Genomic DNA, 12,320 nt, shown 5'->3' with positions numbered 1-12,320 from the left:
CCCTGCTCCGTGATTTATGCGGTCATTATACAGAGAGGTGGGAGGACCTGTTCGTAATTATCCAATTTCTTCAATGTTGCAATGCAAACCCTCCTCTCCCGCCTCCAAACTGCCACATGTCATCACCAGATTGAATTGTATGAGTTGTGCACATGTTTGACAAGTTCTTGTATGAGTGGAATTGGAAGTTTTTGTATGAAAATGCACATAGGGTACAAGTTGTTGTACTTGTGGTGCAATAACCTCAAAGAACTAATAACAACATAAAAGAACGAATCTCTCGGAATAGAACTTCTTCTGGCGCTAAATCGTACTCAGAACCATTTATTGCGTTTGCAAGATTGAGGCAATCCGTCTCAGCATGGACATGTCCCATTCCCCAGTCAGAAGCAGCTTGGACAGCTTCCAAACACGCAGTGGCTTCCGTCTGCAATGTTGACCCTGCATACATGATTCTCCCGGCACCAGCCCCTCTTGTTACTCCCTGGTGGTCTCGTGCAACAAAACACCATCCTCCTTGTCTTGTATGCTCATTAAAAGCGCCATCGATGTTAAGTTTTATGCAATCCACAACTGGCGACACCCATGCATGCAAGACTGGAACAACAATAGTTTGGCTTAACATCTTCTTACAGTACAAATTGCACTCACCTCCTTTAACAAGCTGACTCCCTTTAAAATGCTCCTCCATGTATATGAAATCCCAGAACCTAATGGAGCTTCCAATATAGAACAAGTTGGAAAATATTTCGCTTTTAGAACTCTAGCACACAAGGACTCTGGGTTTGTTAGCATCCTCCATGCTTGCTTAGCTAACATTGCGAGATTGAATCCATATAAATCCCTAAACCCCAGACCCCCTTGTTAAATTTAGGAAACAGGGTATGATTGGATCTACTCGGATGCAATGCCGAGCCTGTCATGGTTGTATATATAGTATGGTTCTATGGGTCACCTTGTACAAGTATAGGAGATAGAATACAAATCATGTAAATACAGATAAACTCTAACACCCTCCCTTAATCACAACTTCGAAAGGTTGAGATTATGCTTGAAATTCTGAAATGCTTGGAACGGAAGCGGTTTGGTAAACCCGTTAGCAATTTGGTCCTTTGAAGGAATGAATCGAATCTCCAACTGCCTTCTCATTACTCGTTCTCGAATAAAGTGAAAATCAATCTCTATATGCTTTGCTCTAGCATGGAACACTGGATTTGCTGATAAGTACGTAGCACCAAGATTGTCACACCACAAACAAGGAGCTTGTGTCAACCGTACTCCGAGTTCAGCTAACAAGGATTGCAACCATATTACTTCAGCAGTCGCATTGGCAACAGACTTATACTCAGCTTCAGTACTTGACCTGGAAACTGTAGCCTGCTTTTTAGCACTCCAAGAAATCAAGTTTGGTCCAAAGAACACTGCAAATCCTCCTGTGGACCGACGATCATCAACACATCCAGCCCAATCTGCGTCAGAGAAAGCACTAACCAAAGTAGAGTTAGACTTCATGAAAGTAAGTCCAACTGTAATAGTGTGCTTGACATATCGCAGAATACGCTTGGCAGCAGTCCAATGCATAGTAGTAGGAGCATGCAGATACTGACATACTTTGTTAACTGCATAGGACAAATCTGGTCTGATGAGTGTGAGGTACTGTAGTGCTCCTACAATACTTCTGTACTTGGTGCTATCTTCAGGACCTAGCAAATCACCTTGAGCAACAATTTTTTCAGAAGAAGAAAGAGGCGTTGGCATACTTGTACAATGTTCCATACCAACCCGTTTGAGAATATCCTGTGCATATTTGGACTGATTTAGAACTAGTCCATTGTCAACTTTCTGTACCTCAATACCCAAGAAGTAATTAAGATTACCAAGATCCTTGAGTGCAAACTCTTGACTTAGGTCCTTCAAAAGAGCATCAGTAGCTGCCTGTGAGGAGCTAGCAAAAATAATGTCATCAACATAAATGAGCATGTAAATTGTGGTGCTAAACTTTCGATAGATGAACAATGACATGTCAGCCTTGGAAGCAACAAATCCAATATTAATGAGTTTAGCACTCAACCGAGAGTACCATGCTCGAGGTGCCTGTTTCAGACCATAGAGTGCCTTGTCAAGCTATCAAATATGACTAGGTTTTCCCTTATCTTCATACCCTGGTGGCTGTCTCATGTAGACCTCCTCTTCCAGAACACCATGAAGGAACGCATTCTTCACATCTAACTGTCGCAAACTCCATCCCTTGGAAACATAAACTGCCAGAACCAGACGAACAGTAGCAATTTTAACAACGGGACTGAAGGTGTCCTCATAGTCTATCCCATAGCGCTGTTTAAATCCTTTGGCCACCAACCTGGCCTTATATCTTTCAATGGATCCATCTGCCTGATTTTGTAAATCCATCGACAATCAATAATGTTTTTACCTTCACGAGATGGCACAAGTCTCCAAGTTTTATTTTGCTTGAGGGCATCAAACTCCTCATTCATGGCAGCCCTCCATTTTGAGTCTTGTAAAGCATCGTCAAGATTTGCGGGCTCGGCTGTAGAACACGACAGAGCCCATCGAACAGTGCCATCCTTGTACTCACGCGGCTTAACAATGCCTCTGGAAGCCCTTGTGACTGGCCGTGTAGGCGGAGCAGCAGATTGGCGAACAGATGATTCAGGCACAGAAGATCCCATCCCAGGCGCGTCAGGGGAGCCAGAGCTGGCTGCGTCAGGCGAAGATTCAGTCGAATCTGCTGTGGCTGTGGCACTTGGTGTGGCCGGTTGTGAGGACGTCGGGGAGCGATGCTGAAAGTCAGGCGCAGACGATCCGGGGGCATCGCGAGTTGCGGGAGAGGGCGCCCGGCCGCGCGCGGGAGTGGCCGACCGGAGCGACGTGGCACGCGCGGACCCGTTGCGTCTGCTGTCACGCTCGCGATCCGAGCCGCGGGAACCGGTGCCAGGCGCGTCAGTCGACGCGATTTCCGTCGATCCCGAGGAGGATCCGTGCAGAGAATGTGCCTGGGATCCAGTGCTTCTGTTATTTTCACCTGAGCTGCCAGATGAGCCTCCAGATCGATCGGAGCTACTATTTTGGGCAGAATTTTCGTCAAGCGCCGTATTTTGAGGAGCTGCATCCTGCAGAACGGAACAGACAGGTCTAGACAATGGATTAGTAGCATGATTATTGTCCACATGTGAATCATCAATAGTGTCATCTCCTTGCTCAAAATTGTGAAGAGATGGATCAAGAAGAAGGATTTGTTTGCGAAGAAGGGCACTAGCATTGGGGTGTAGATTTTTGAATGGAAAAACAGTCTCATCAAAAACAACATCACGAGAAATATAAACTCGACCAGTGGACACTTCTAGACATTTGACCCCCTTGTGACGCGGACTATAGCCTAGAAACACACATTGTGTGGAACGGAAGGCAAGTTTGCGCTTGTTATATGGGCGAAGGTTGGGCCAACAAGCGCAACCAAACACACGAAGAGATGAGTAATTTGGGTGTGTGCCTAAGAGACGATGTACAGGTGTGTCATTGCTGATGACTTTGCTGGGTAGCTGATACGTCTCCGACGTATCGATAATTTCTTATGTTCCATGCCACATTATTGATGATATCTACATGTCTTATGCATACTTTATGTCATATTTATGCATTTTCCGGCACTAACCTATTGACGAGATGCCGAAGGGCCAGTTCCTGTTTTCTGCTGTTTTTGGTTCCAGAAATCCTAGTAAGGAAATATTCTCGGAATTGGACGAAATCAACGCCCATGGTCCTATTTTTCCACGAAGCTTCCAGAAGTCCGAAGGGGAAACGAAGTGGGGCCACGAGGTGGGGACACAGTAGGGCGGCGCGGCCCAAGCCCTGGCCGCGCCGGCCTAGTGTGTGGCCCCACCAGGACTCCACCGACCTTGCCTTTCCGCCTACTTAAAGCCTCCGTCGCGAAAACCCTATCACGTTCGACGAAACCAGAGAAAACCTTCCAGAGCCGCCGCCATCGCGAAGCCAAGATCTGGGGGACAGGAGTCTCTGTTCCGGCACGCCGTCGGGACGGGGAAGTGCCCCCGGAAGGCTCCTCCATCGACACCACCGCCATCTCCATCAACGCTGCTGTCTCCCATGAGGAGGGAGTAGTTCTCCATCGAGGCTCGGGGCTGTACCGGTAGCTATGTGGTTAATCTCTCTCCTATGTACTTCAATACAATAATCTCATGAGCTGCCTTACATGATTGAGATTCATATGATGATGCTTGTAATCTAGATGTCATTATGCTAGTCAAGTGGGTTTTACTTATGTGATCTCCGGAGACTCCTTGTCCCACGTGTGTAAAGGTGACGAGTGTGTGCACCGTGTGGGTCTCTTAGGCTATATTTCACAGAATACTTATTCACCGTTATGAATGGCATAGTGAAGTGCTTATTTATATCTCTTTATGATTGCAATGTGTTTTGTATCACAATATATCTGCGTGCTACTCTAGTGATGTTATTAAAGTAGTTTATTCCTCCCGCACGGTGTAATGGTGACGAGTGTGTGCATCGTGTAGTACTTGGCGTGGGCTATGATTGTGATCTCTTGTAGATTATGAAGTTAACTATTGCTATGATGGTATTGATGTGATCTATGCCTCCTTTCGTAGTGTGAAGGTGACAGTGTGCATGCTATGTTAGTACTTGGTTTGGTTATGTTGATCTGTTATGCACTCTAAGGTTATTTAAATATGAACATTGAATATTGTGGAGCTTGTTAACTCCGGCATTGAGGGTTCGTGTAATCCTACACGATTAGTGGTGTTCATCATCCAACAAGAGAGTGTAGAGTCTAGCATCTATCTATTTATTCTGTTATGTGATCAATGTTGAGAGTGTCCACTAGTGAAAGTATGATCCCTAGGCCTTGTTCCTAAATACGCTACCGCTGCTTGTTTACTGTTTTATCGCATCCGTACTTCCTGCAATATTACCACCATCAACCACACGCCAGCAAGCACTTTTTCTGGTGCCATCGCTATCGCTTATATTTATTCATACCACCCGTATTTCACTATCTCTTCGCCGAACTAGTGCACCTATTAGGTGTGTTGGGGACACAAGAGACTTCTTGTTTTGTGGTTGCAGTGGTTGCATGAGAGGGATATCTTTGACCTCTTCCTCCCCGAGTTCGATAAACCTTGGGTGATCCACTTAAGGGAAACTTGCTGCTGTTCTACAAACCTCTCGCTCTTGGAGGCCCAACACCTGTCTACAAGAATAGAAGCACCCGTAGACATCAAGCACTTTTCCGGCGCCGTTGCTCGGGAGGAAAGGTAAACGGCACACACACCGGACCCCGGCAACTAGCCACTTTTCTGGCGCCGTTGCCGGGGAGGAAAGGTAAAATGCACTCATACTCCGGTCCCAGGTAAAGTACTTTTCTGGCGCCATTGTGTGTGTGCTCGAAGCTATTTCCTTTAGATCCTGCAATTGCATCTTTTTTGTTTCTTGTTTACACTAGTTTGGCATAATGGACAACAATGAGCTTCTTATTCTATTTCCTGATTTAAGACATGGATGGTTTGATGCGAAAATTAAAAAACCCATGGAACATATTAGTATGAACGCTTTGAACACCATTGTTGATAATGATATGGAAAATTCTAAGCTTGGGGAAGCTGGTTTTCATGATCTTTTTAGTCCCCCAAGCATTGAGGAGAAAATTTTCTTTGATGATACTTTGCCTCCTATTTATGATGATTATAATGATAGTGGTCTTTTGGTGCCACCTACTATGGAGAGTAAATTTTGTTGTGATTATACTATGCCTCCTATATTTGATGATGAGAATAATAATGATAGCTACTTTGTTGAATTTGCTCCCACTACAACTAATAAAATTGATTATGCTTATGTTGGGAGTAGTAATAATTTTATGCATGAGACTCATGATAAGAATGCTTTATGTGATAGTTATATTGTTGAGTTTTCTCATGATGCTACTGAAAGTTATTATGAGAGAGGAAAATATGGTTGTGGAAATTTTCATGTTACTAAAATGCCTCTCTATGTGCTGAAATTTTTGAAGCTACACTTGTTCTATCTTCCTATGCTTGTTACTTTGCTCCTCATGAACTTGTTTATTTACAAGATTCCTTTTCATAGGAAGCATGTTAGGCTTAAATGTGTTTTGAATTTGCCTCTTGATGCTCTCTTTTGCTTCAAATACTATCTCTTGCGAGTGCATCATTAAAACTACTCGAGCCCATCTTAATGGCTATAAAGAAAGAACTTCTTGGGAGATAACCCATGTGTTTATTTTGCTACAGTACTTTTATTTTGTATTTGAGTCTTGGAAGTTGTTACTACTGTAGCAACCTCTCCTTATCTTAGTTTTGTTGCATTGTTGTGCCAAGTAAAGTCTTTGATAGTAAGGTTCATACTAGATTTGGATTGCTGCGCAGAATAGCATTTCTTTGCTGTCACGAATTTCGACCTGCCTCTCTGTAGGTAGCTCAGAAAAATATGCCAATTTACGTGCGTGATCCTCAGATATGTACGCAACTTTCATTCAATTTGGGCATTTTCATTTGAGCAAGTCTGGTGCCTCGATAAAATCCATCTTTACGGACTGTTCTGTTTTGACAGATTCTGCCTTTTATTTCGCATTGCCTCTTTTGCTATGATGGATGAATTTCTTTGTTCCACTAATGTCCAGTAGCTTTATGCAATGTCCAGAAGTGTTAATAATGATTGTGTCACCTCTGAACATGTTAATTTTTATTGTACACTAACCCTCTAATGAGTTGTTTCGAGTTTGGTGTGGAGGAAGTTTTCAAGGATCAAGAGAGGAGGATGATACAATATGATCAAGGAGAGTGAAAGCTCTAAGCTTGGGGATGCCCCGGTGGTTCACCCCTGCATATTCTAAGAAGACTCAAGCGTCTAAGCTTGGGGATGCCCAAGGCATCCCCTTCTTCATCGACAACATTATCGAGTTCCTCCCCTGAAACTATATTTTTATTCCATCACATCTTATGTACTTTGCTTGGAGCGTCTGTTTGTTTTTGTTTTTGTTTTTGTTTGAATAAAATGGATCCTAGCATTCATTGTGTGGGAGAGAGACACGCTCCGCTGTTGCATATGGACAAATATGTCCTTAGGCTTTACTCATAGTATTCATGGCGAAGGTTGAATCTTCTTCGTTAAATTGTTATATGGTTGGAATCGGGAAATGCTACATGTAGTAATTCTAAAATGTCTTGAATAATTTGATACTTGGAAATTGTTGTGCTCATGTTTAAGCTCTTGCATCATATACTTTGCACCCATTAATGAAGAAATACATAGAGCTTGCTAAAATTTGGTTTGCATATTTGGTCTCTCTAAAGTCTAGATAATTTCTAGTATTGAGTTTGAACAACAAGGAAGACGGTGTAGAGTATTATAATGTTTACAATATGTCTTTTATGTGAGTTTTGCTGCACCGGTTTATCCTTGTGTTTGTTTCAAATAAACCTTGCTAGCCTAAACCTTGTATCGAGAGGAAATACTTCTCATGCATCCAAAATCCTTGAACCAACCACTATGCCATTTGTGTCCACCATACCTACCTACTACATGGTATTTCTCCGCCATTCCAAAGTAAATTGCTTGAGTGCTACCTTTAAATAATTCAAAATTTATCACCTCTGATTTGTGTCAATGTTTTATAGCTCATGAGGAAGTATGTGGTGTTTATCTTTCATTCTTGTTGGGCAACTTTCACCAATGGACTAGTGGCTTCATCCGCTTATCCAATAATTTTGCAAAAAGAGGCTGGCGCGGGGTTCCCAGACCCCCAATTAATCAACCTTCATTAATAATTCTCTTCACATGTTTTGCTCCGATTCATCGGTAAGCAACTTAATTTTGCAAATAGACACTCCTTCATGGTATGTGAATGTTGGAAGGCACCCGAGGATTCGGTTAGCCATGGCTTGTGTAAGCAAAAGGTTGGGAGGAGTGTCATCCATAAATAAAACTAAAATACATGTGTAAACAAAAGAGAAGAGGGATGATCTACCTTGCTGGTAGAGATAACGTCCTTCATGGGAGCCGCTCTTTGAAGGTTTGTCTGGCAAGGGGGTTAGAGTGCCCACTACCATTCGTTGACAACAACAAACACCTCTCAAAATTTTACTTTTGTGCTCTTTTATGTTTTCAAAACCAAAGCTCTAGCACAAATATAGCAATCGATGCTTCCCTCTGCGAAGGGCCATTCTTTTACCTTTTATGTTGAGTCAGTTCACCTATTTCTCTCCATCTCAAGAAGCAAACACTTGTGTGAACTGTGCATTGATTCCTACATACTTGCATATTGCACTTGTTATATTACTTTGCATTGACAACTATCCATGAGATATACATGTTATAAGTTGAAAGCAACCGCTGAAACTTAATCTTCCTTTGTGTTGCTTCAATACCTTTACTTTGATTTATTGCTTTATGAGTTAACTCTTATGCAAGACTTATCGATGCTTGTCTTGAAGTACTATTCATGAAAAGTCTTTGCTTTATGATTCATTTGTTTACTCATGTCATTACCATTGTTTTGATCGCTGCATTCATTACATATGCTTACAATAGTATGATCAAGGTTATGATGGCATGTCACTCCAGAAATTATCTTTGTTATCGTTTACTCGCTCGGGACGAGCAGGAACTAAGCTTGGGGATGCTGATACGTCTCCGACGTATCGATAATTTCTTATGTTCCATGCCACATTATTGATGATATCTACATGTTTTATGCATACTTTATGTCATATTTATGCATTTTCCGGCACTAACCTATTGACGAGATGCCGAAGGGCCAGTTCCTGTTTTCTGCTGTTTTTGGTTCCAGAAATCCTAGTAAGGAAATATTCTCGGAATTGGACGAAATCAACGCCCGTGGTCCTATTTTTCCACGAAGCTTCCAGAAGTCCGAAGGGGAAACGAAGTGGGGCCACGAGGTGGGGACACGGTAGGGCGGCGCGGCCCAAGCCCTGGCCGCGCCGGCCTAGTGTGTGGCCCCACCAGGACTCCACCGACCTTGCCTTTCCGCCTACTTAAAGCCTCCGTCGCGAAAACCCTATCACGTTCGACGAAACCAGAGAAAACCTTCCAGAGCCGCCGCCATCGCGAAGCCAAGATCCGGGGACAGGAGTCTCTGTTCCGGCACGCCGCCGGGACGGGGAAGTGCCCCCGAAGGCTCCTCCATCGACACCACCGCCATCTCCATCAACGCCTGTTGTCTCCCATGAGGAGGGAGTAGTTCTCCATCGAGGCTCGGGGCTGTACCGGTAGCTATGTGGTTAATCTCTCTCCTATGTACTTCAATACAATAATCTCATGAGCTGCCTTACATGATTGAGATTCATATGATGATGCTTGTAATCTAGATGTCATTATGCTAGTCAAGTGGGTTTTACTTATGTGATCTCCGGAGACTCCTTGTCCCACGTGTGTAAAGGTGACAGTGTGTGCACCGTGTGGGTCTCTTAGGCTATATTTTACATAATACTTATTCACTGTTACGAATGGCATAGTGAAGTGCTTATTTATATCTCTTTATGATTGCAATGTGTTTTGTATCACAATATATCTGCGTGCTACTCTAGTGATGTTATTAAAGTAGTTTATTCCTCCTGCACGGTGTAATGGTGACAGTGTGTGCATCGTGTAGTACTTGGCGTGGGCTATGATTGTGATCTCTTGTAGATTATGAAGTTAACTATTGCTATGATGGTATTGATGTGATCTATGCCTCCTTTCGTAGTGTGAAGGTGACAGTGTGCATGCTATGTTAGTACTTGGTTTGGTTATGTTGATCTGTTATGCACTCTAAGGTTATTTAAATATGAACATTGAATATTGTGGAGCTTGTTAACTCCGGCATTGAGGGTTCGTGTAATCCTACACAGTTAGTGGTGTTCATCATCCAACAAGAGAGTGTAGAGTCTAGCATCTATCTATTTATTCTCGTTATGTGATCAATGTTGAGAGTGTCTACTAGTGAAAGTATGATCCCTAGGCCTTGTTCCTAAATACTGCTACCGCTGCTTGTTTACTTGTTTTACTGCATCTGTACTTCCTGCAATATTACCACTATCAACCACACGCCGGCAAGCACTTTTTCGGTGCCGTTGCTACTGCTTATATTTATTCATACCACCTCGTATTTCACTATCTCTTCGCCGAACTAGTGCACCTATTAGGTGTGTTGGGGACACAAGAGACTTCTTGTTTTGTGGTTGCGGGGTTGCATGAGAGGGATATCTTTGACCTCTTCCTCCCTGAGTTCGATAAACCTTGGGTGATCCACTTAAGGGAAACTTGCTGCTGTTCTACAAACCTCTGCTCTTGGAGGCCCAACACTGTCTACAAGAATAGAAGCACCCGTAGACATCAGTAGCATATTGATAAGATATGTAGCCGTGAGAAACGCTTCATCCCAAAATTTGAGAGGCATACCGGCATGAGCAAGAAGTGAGAGACCAACCTCAACAATGTGGCGGTGTTCTCGCTCAGCTGCCCCATTTTGCTGATGAGCATGGGGACATGACACAAGATGAGAAATTCCCTGTGTCTGAAAGTGAGAATTAAGAGCAATGTACTCTCCTCCCCAATCAGATTGAACAGCAAGAATTTTCTTATCAAGTTTGTGTTCAACAAGTTTTTGAAAGTTCACAAAGGCAGCAAGAGCATCAGATTTTTTCTTAAGCAAATAAATCCAAGTAAACTTGCTATAATCATCAATGAAGCTTACATAGTAGTCATGGCGACCAACAGAGGTAGGTGCAGGACCCCATACATCAGAAAAGACTAATTGTAAGGGAGCTGTAGATACACTAGTGGAGATGGGATATGGCAAATGATGACTTTTAGCTTACTGACATGGATCACACACTAATTCATGACTAGAATCTCTAATACACGGGAGTTTATTTTTGCTAACAATATGTCTAACTATGACAAACGAAGGATGACCAAGACGACTGTGCCACCGAGACTGTGATGGCTGAGCGGTGACAAAAGCATGCTTCTGAGAATTTTGTGACTCCAAGGAAGAAATAAGAGGGTAAAGTCCTCCAACACACCGTCCTCTATGAATTATTTTCCGGGTGACCTGATCCTTGATCAAAAAGAAGAACGGGTGAAATTCTATGAACACTCTATTATCATATGTGAAACGATGAACAGAGAGAAGATTCTTGGAAGCATTAGGGACATATAGGACATTACGAAGATGGAAATTTCGAGCATGGTTATGAACTATAGATTGACCAACATGGGAAATAGTCATACCTTGTCCATTAGCGGTGTTAACCTTGTCGTAGCCCTTGTATGCATCCCTCATTGTGAGATTGTTGAGTTCACCAGTAATATGATGGGTGGCGCCGGAGTCCTGGTACCAATTAGTGTCAAGCCCGTAAGCAGCGTTGATTTCCTTGTCACCATAGCTGCCGTCATCATCTTCATAGCGAGACCAGCAGTCTTTAGCATAGTGACCTTCTTTGTCACAAATCTGGCGAGTGACATTGGCCCATGGGGTAGTGCGGCGACGGCCACGACCGCGTCCTCGACCTCCTCCTGAAGGTCCACGGCCACCACCACGGCCTGAGTTGTATGGGCGATCGTCTCCTCTGCGACCGTCCCGGCGCTCATCACGGCGCTCGTCGCGGCGATCACCACGGTCACCGCGGTCACCGCGCGGTTTGCCAGAGCCGGTGTTGTTGGTGAAGAACTGGCGACGCTGTCGATATGCAGCGTTTGCAGATGTCTCAAACGCATCCGGTGGCGAAGAATTCAGCATCTCCTGACGCTGATCATATGCTTGTAGTTGAGAGTACAACATGCTCAGGGTGATCGGCGTGGTAGACACGCCCAGAGCGGCGACCAAAGAGTTATACCCGCCTCCAAGACCGGCAAGGATGTATGAAACAAGCTGGCGATCAGGCAGGGGGTGACCGGCCGAGATCAATTCATCGGCGAACCCCTGCATCTTCGTGAGAAAATCTGCAGTAGTCATCTGGAGCTTCTTCGTGTTGGCCAGTGCAATAAGCAGATTTGTTATACGAGACTCGCTTTGTGCGGCAAACATCTCCTCCAAGGCTTTCCAGACGCCATGGCTGCTCTCAATCCGATGAACATGAGGCAAGATCTCAAGAGAGAGAGATTGAAGGAGGTAAGAGAGAACCGTTTGATCCCTTGCAAGCCAGACTGCGTATGCCGGATTCGGCACCGGTTTCGCCTGGGCATTGGCTTTTTTCTCTGCCGTGGTAGGAGGGAGTTCTTGTGGCGGTGCTGCGTCTATT

This window comes from Lolium rigidum, chromosome 5 (genome assembly GCF_022539505.1).
Source record: "Lolium rigidum isolate FL_2022 chromosome 5, APGP_CSIRO_Lrig_0.1, whole genome shotgun sequence".
Lineage (NCBI taxonomy): Eukaryota > Viridiplantae > Streptophyta > Magnoliopsida > Poales > Poaceae > Lolium > Lolium rigidum.
The sequence above is the reverse complement of the archived record's forward strand: the minus strand, read 5'-3'. Positions refer to the sequence as shown.